Raw genomic sequence first — 7,568 nt, 5'->3', positions numbered from 1 at the left:
GGCCAGGTCCTAGGGCCGTGTGGCGCTCAAATTTCCCCCTCTATATAAAGGTTTCTTCTTCATTTCAAAGGGGATCTTCTCCCTTTTGGGGGGAATTCAAGATTTGGGCGTTCCTCCACCTTCTTGGGAGGATTTCCGACGAATCAAGGGCAGATCTTCAATGTTTCGACTCCGGGGAAAGAGGATTGGATCCGAAGACGACTCTTCATCGTAGATAAGCTTTTCTTCCCTCTCTTTTCTTGGATTTGGGGATCAAGATGCTTGTCTTTTCCTTATCTTTGGAATTCTTTCCTTGTTCCATGGATTAGATCTCTTGTTCTAGGATGGAGAGACTATTTGTAATGGAGATTTGATGTAAACTCTTATGGATTTGCCAAAATTCCTATTTCTATGATTTTTCCCTATTTGTATCTATTCTTTCTTGTGTGGATTGTTTAGATTAGGGCTGTAACGACCCAAATTTTCTCATTTTGAGCTCCAAAAATAATTCAAAAATATTTTGAAATGCTATAGAAAAATTCTAGAGATTTTTAGAATATTTTTACGTAATTTTTGGAGTTCGTTTGATATTTTTACCAAGAGGAAGAAGTTTAAAAAAAATAAAAAAAAATAATAGTAAATATATATGTTTAAGCGGGTTTTGAACCCAAGACCTCGGACCCGAACCAGGTTCTAATCGGATGCAGCCAACCAGCTGAGCTACACGATTTTTGTTAACCTTATATGGAGCGAAATATATATAAGCAGTATTTAGGAATGTTTAAATAAATTGAAAATAAAAGTGCGCGGATGAGGAATCGAACCTGTGACCTGGGATTTGGTTAAAACTGGGTTAACCAAGTGTGCTAGCAGTCATTTGTTATTATAGAAAGAGAAAAATTCTATTTAAGCAGTAGTTAGGAAACAGAGAATAATAGGAAATAAAATGGTTGCAGCTGGGATTCGAACCCGCGAGTCGCGCCCGAAGCAGAATGCAGCCAACCAACTGGGCCAGCGGGCTTTATTAATAAGAAGGGAAGCGAAAAATATATAAGCAATAGTAGTTAATAGAAATATTGGAGTTATAAAGTGAGAACTTAGGGATTAATCACAAAACCTAAATTCTTCCTCCCCTTTCTCTCGGCGACGACGTTTTCTCTCGGGCGTAAAATGCAGCGAGCTTTAGGGCACCTCCGGTGGCCGGCCAAAGACCCATCCAAAGGCTTCTTCATCTCCTTGTGATCCTCTCGACAAGGAGAACTAGAAGACGCGAGGAAGAGGCCGAGATCGTGAGTTTCTCCGAAGCCCTAGAAGCTGTCTTGCTCGGTTTTAAGTCCAAGAACCGAAGGTGAGTTGCTACTCACCTGCAGTAGGATAGCTCCGAGGTTTAATTCCTTGTTTCTTTCCTTTTTCTGGATTCTATTCTCTTCTTGTTTGGCCGAAGTATGCAGTAGGATTGTTGTTCTTGAGGTTTGCTGCCGTGAATCTCAAGTTCAGATTTGTTTAGGTTTGGAAAAGGAACAAATTAATCAGATGAGCATGTAGTTTAGCATTTCAGCTTGTAGAGATGCTGGAATAGATTTCTTTGTTGTTAGTTTTAAGCATACAGTGTTTGATCCATTGGTTGTGTAGTATAGTTTTCAATTCCAGAATTTCTTTTGTTAAATCTGAGTATGAGGAATGGTATTTGTTTTGTTTTCCAGTAGCAAACCCCTTACTAGTTACAATGGTTTCCTTTTTGTTGCCGGAGCATGCATGAAACCCTAGAAGTTTAGTTTCAGCAAGTGTGGGTTTTAGAACACCCCCAGAGATTCGGCTTAGATCTTTCTTTTGCTAATCATGGAGCAAGATCAGCCCTAACATTAAGTACTTTAGGATCTTTAGCTTCAGTTTGAGTCCCTTGCTAATTACCATGACTTGTCAACTTTCACCTTTGTTTTGTAGTTCATTACAATAGGTCTTTAGTTGATGATTAATTGCCATGATTTGTCAGAGTTCACCTTTGATTCGTAGTTCATATCAGTAGGAATTAGTTGATGTTAATTGCCATGTATTGATTCTTATTTCTATTTCTTAGCTATTGAATATGCATGAGCAGACTTAATTCCTAGATTTATTTGCTATTAATTGGGCACGCACAGTTCTCATTGCTATTAGTTAAGCACCAGTAGCTTTTATTTGCAGATTTTATTTGTTGTTCCTTAGGTCTTGTTTTGCTGGAAACAATTCGTAATGTTAGGTTCCATTAAGTGCAGATTTTATTTGCTGCAGAATTTATTTTTCTTCCATACTAACCAATGAGTATGAGCAGTTTTATTTATGAGCATGCACAATTTGGAATGCTAGTATGTTTGGATAGATCTTTTGTGCATATTCATGGGCAAAAACAGCCACCAATTCATAGTGGTTTAGATCCTTTTGTGTTGATTTAGTAAGCATGATATTCTGTTAATTCCATGCAGCAATGATTCCTTTATTTTCTAAGATTCCTTTGTTATTAGAATAACATGAGCAGATTTTCTAGATTCTATTGCATGCTTAGTAGTTGAATTGGTTTTACTTTCACAGCATGCTTAAGTTGTTCTAGTTTCCTATTTGCTATTGGAATAACATGAGCAGTTCTATTTTTATAGCATGCAGATTTTTATAAGTAAAGTATGCAGATTTTTAATAAGCAAATTTTCATAAGTATTGCATGCAGGTTTTAGATAAGCTTAGTATACAGATTTTGATAAACTTAATATGAAGATTTTTGTTAAGCTTTACATGTAGATTTATGTTAAGCTTTGTATACAGATTTTCAGTACGTAGAGTGTGTTCTAGTGCACCCCAAGTGCTTGATAAAATGCTTAGCTCAATATAATGCTACAGTAGGCATTTTAATAGCTCAGTAAATGCAGTAGAAGCATTTAAAATAACTTATTTAGTCTTGCTTCAGCTTATATGGGACTACGGTCCAATGGGTGGGCTCCCACAGTCGCCTCTAGGTTCAGATAACCTAGTTTTAGGTTCAGATAACCTAGTTAAAGCAAGGTAAGAAAATTAGCTATGAAATCAGTATTTTATTTTCAGCAGTGGCACTGTACTGGATTAGATATCCATTGGGTTGGGCTCCCACAGTCGTCCCTAGGTTTAGATAACCTAGTAAACCCTACTAGACTCGGAACTTGCAATCCCGGGTTTAGTTAGGGATGCGCGCACAGCAAGTACAGTTGCCGGGCCCATCAGCAGCATGATTATTATTTTAATCTATTATGTAAATAGTTTTCAAAACTTCACAAATTAGTTATGTGAATACAAGTTAAACTCAGTTTAGCATTAATTAGTTTAGCTTAGGTATCAATTCAGTTTTCTTATTGATACACATGATAGTTCTATGATTAGTTTTTACATGTTAGCTTTTCAGTTAGTTCCTTCGCTATTTATGAGCATGATTAGCTATACATGTTTAGTATTTCAGTTAGTTGATTTCTTTGCTATTTATGAGCATGAGTAGCTTTACATGTTAGCATTCAGTTTTAGCATGTTTTTATTTATATACATGCATATCGAGTTTTTGTGAGTAGGATAGCGCTCACTAAGCTTTATGCTTATAGACTGCATTTCCTCCTACTGCAGATAAAGGAAAAGCTAAAGTATAAGGAAGAAGGCGACAAGGAGATGCTGTGACGGTGTGTGATGTGTGGACTATGGAGATCCTTTGGACTTAGCTAAAGAACTCACTTAGTTTAAGAATTTGTTTAGTTTAATTCCTTATTAAGTTGATAAGAAAATTTTGTAATAAGAAGTTATGTTTCCGCTTTTCATTACCTGCATGTTTTAATTTATTAAACTGCGTGGTTGTGAAAATATCTGTTCTAGCCGCCTGTGGCTGAGTATACTCTGTATGTATTTATGGATATGGTCACCGGTACAGGGGAGATTCTGCCGAAATTTTTCGGTAGGGTTTTCCTAGAGATTTTTATCATACCGGTTAAGTAGAGTTAGTAGATAAGTAATGGTCACTCTTAGAGAGTAGTAGTAGTAGTAAGAAGGGTGGGTTGTTACAGTTGGTATCAGAGCAGTTACCATTCTCCAGCATCACACATCAGCACCATCCTTGTCGTCTTCAAGTAAGAAAGTATTTAATTTTCTTTTATGCTTTCTTTATTATTTGCAGTATAGAGTATCTGCTTATATATGTTTAGGAAAGAAGAAAATTCATGTTTTAATTTTCTATGTTTTGATACATATGCTTAGAAAGAATAGAGACAATTTTAGTTTTGTTTCTCTTATATTCATATATACATATGTATGTTTAGAAAGGATAGAGAAGATATCAGGTATTATTCTTGGCATAACTAGATGTTAAGATAGAGGACAAGACAGTGGGGAGTCAGAAGCCCCAATTAAGAAATTAGAACTAGAAGGACATTGATAACAAGAAAAGACCCAAGCAGGAAGATGTTCGGGTAATCTGCGAATACTCAAAGGTATTTCTAGAAGAGCTACCTGGACTATCTCCCAACAGAGAAGTAGAGTTTGAAATTGAGTTATTTCCTAACACCAGCCCAATTTCAAAAGCTCCGTATCGAATTTCTTTAGCAGAGCTAAAAGAGTTACTAGAACAATTTCAGGAGCTACTTGACAAAGATTTCATCCGCCCTAGTCATTCACCCCAGGGAGCTCCAGAGTTGTTCATTAGGGAGAAAGACAGATCTATGCTAATGTGCATAGATTTTAGAGCACTAAGCAAGGTAGCAGTTAAGGACTAGTACCCTCTTCCCAGAATAGATAATCTATTTGATTAGCTAAAGAGGACAATAGTGTTCTCTAAAATAGATCTGCGTTCTACGAACCATTAGTTGAAAGTGAAAGGAGAATGAAGAGTCTAGAACAGTTTCCAGTATCCGATATGGACACTACGAAGTTGTAGTCATGCTATTTGGTGTGACCAGTACACCTAAGGTCTCCAGAGACTTTATAACAGGCCTTCCAATGACCACTAATGGATATGATTCGATATGAATGATAGAGGACCGAGAAGTTAAGAGACTAAGGAACAAAGAGTACCATTAGTGAAAGTTATTTAAAACCAGAAGCACGAGAAAATTATTTAGGAGTGTAAGGATAGTATGAGACAGAGAGATCTAGAATTATTCTAAGCCGATTAGATCTAGTATGAGACAGTATGAAAGTTATCTAGGAGTGTAAGGACAGTATGACACAGAGAGTCCTAGGCCGATTGTCTTTTGCAAGAGAGAACCGGCAACCTTCTACATGTGATGGACAATTGAGGAATAAGATTTGCTAGATCATTACATTGAATAACATTACAAAAAAACCAAAACTCCTAGAACATACCCTTATCATTGCCCTTATTCTTGTTTCTTATTCTTTCATTTCTTTGTTTACTTTCCATAGTTACACTTAGATTCTATCAACCCATTGATTAGTTGTTTAGCTAAATCGTGTTGAGACATCTTTAGTGCTTATTCCAGTCCCTATGGATATGATATCTTTTATTATTACTTACGACATTTCCGTACACTTACGGAGGTCAACAAGTTTTTGGCGCCGTTGCCGGGGACTGCGCTATAACATTAATGATTATCAATTGAGTTAGACTAAACATAACATAACTTTTCTTTACATTAGCATATTTGTAATTAATCTTTAGAATTCTGTTTTCATAATTTTTGCATATCTTTTTACTTCTTGGCAATTTATTTTGTTGCAATTCTAATTCTAACTTTCCAATCTTGATTTCTAGCATCCTAGTCTATCTTTTCTCTGTTTTTCTTTCGATCTAACTTTTGTTTTTCTCTCTACTTTTCTTTTGTAAATATATCTTGCAATATGGTTCTTGTGTATGAGAAGATCAAACTTCATAAAGGTATCAAGAATAACAAGAACTTATAAACACATTTGTTGATTAGTATATGAATTATTCTAGACATATTTCTTTTCCCTTTTGTCTGTTCTTTCTTGTTTTCATTATGCACTTTCTTTCTTGCAATTTAAATTCTGCATTTTCTTTCTTACTTTTTATATTGCATTTTATTTCTTGTTTTTGATTCTTGAACATCCATGAGCACTAACATGTCAAGCAGACCCATGAGAAATTTTTCTACACCTTTTTCTGTAAGATTTTTATCTCCCATTGTGCAGCCTCAAATTGAAGCAGAAAGTTTCCAACTAGACCCAGAGTTAATTTTCATGATACAAGGTCACAAATTTGGAGGAGAAGTATCAGAAAGTCCTTATCTGCATCTTGAAACATTTTTAGAGATTTGTGATATGGTGAAATGTGAAGGAGTGTCAGCAGATGCAGTTCGATTGATGGCATTTCCTTTTAGTATCAAGGATAAAGCAAGGACTTGGTTATATTCTCTCCATCCTCAAAGTATCACAAGTTGGGAACAATTGGAAAAGCAATTTCTGAATCATTTTTCCCTCCAAGCAGAACAGTGTATATGAGGAATTGCATAACAAATTTTGCTCAGGAATATGGAGAGTCATTATTTGAAGCATGGGATAGATTCAAGAGTCTTCAAAGACAGTGCCCTCATTATGGTTTTGAAAAATGGTTGATTCTGCACATATTCTATAGGGAATTTCTTTTTCATACAAGAGTATATTGGATTAATCAGTTGGAGGTTCTTTTATGGATAAAAGTGTAGATGAAGCATATACATTAATTGATCAAGTGACATTGAACCTCCATGAATGGTCGAACATAAGTTGGATGAATTCTCCTTCAAACATTCAATAAGTGGAAGCCATAAATGCTATAGAGTCTGTCAAACAAATTGTAACTCAACCATCTATGAGTCTTGAAAATCACAAGTCACAGAACGGGGAGTGCAAACATTTGGGGGCAAAGATTGAAAGTATTGTTTCAAAATGATTTAAAGAAGATCCCCCTCCTTCGTAGACAAGATCTAGTGAAAAGTGTGATGATGTTGGGTTGAGAATTGGAAAAAATCATGAAGAACTTCTGAAGAAGGACATGTTTATAATTGAAGAGAAGAATAATAGAAGATCACAAGAACTCAATTCCATTTCTCCAGGAAGTTCCCAAAGGCCACAAGTACCTTTCCCTCAACGATTGATCACACCAACACTAGATAAGCAAGTTGGACCTCCTCCAAAATCTCAAAGGGAATTTGGGAAAAAGGAAGTTAAATCTTTCCCAGGACCTTCACTAAGGGTTCCTTTTCCACAAAGGTTAGTGGGGGTCGATGAAAATAAAGACTTCGGCAAATCCTGTGACACTAATATAGTTGAGTGTAAATTTTTGAATGTATATGAAGATGAGGACTCTTCAGATGAGGATTTTATTGATAACATAGTGGTAAATAAGTTTTCAGATCTATCTCTAAATTTTATAGAGTGCTATAGTGACATTGAATTTTCAGATGATGAATGTGATGTGGTAGATCAACTTAAAACTGCAAGTAAAGTTATTGATCCTCTTGTTATTGATTCTCCTATTGAGGATATAGATGTTGGTTTATTTTTTGATGTATGTGTTGATGATGATGATATGGAAGAATGTGTAGGGAGTTGTGTTGTGGAAGCAACATCTCAAGAATCACCACCTTTGC

The 7,568-nt window shown here is 35.7% G+C and overlaps 1 non-coding gene across 1 annotated transcript; it reads right to left on the bottom strand.

The window, feature by feature from the left end:
- Positions 1-6,432: 6,432 nt before the first annotated feature.
- LOC122054332 lies at positions 6,433-6,538 on the bottom strand. Its single transcript, XR_006132658.1, has one exon. It is a non-coding gene; the product is annotated as a small nucleolar RNA R71 (small nucleolar RNA).
- Positions 6,539-7,568: the final 1,030 nt, after the last annotated feature.

The sequence above is a fragment of the Zingiber officinale genome, chromosome 3A (assembly GCF_018446385.1).
Source record: "Zingiber officinale cultivar Zhangliang chromosome 3A, Zo_v1.1, whole genome shotgun sequence".
NCBI classification, from domain to species: Eukaryota; Viridiplantae; Streptophyta; class Magnoliopsida; order Zingiberales; family Zingiberaceae; genus Zingiber; species Zingiber officinale.
The sequence above is the reverse complement of the archived record's forward strand: the minus strand, read 5'-3'. Positions and strand labels throughout refer to the sequence as shown.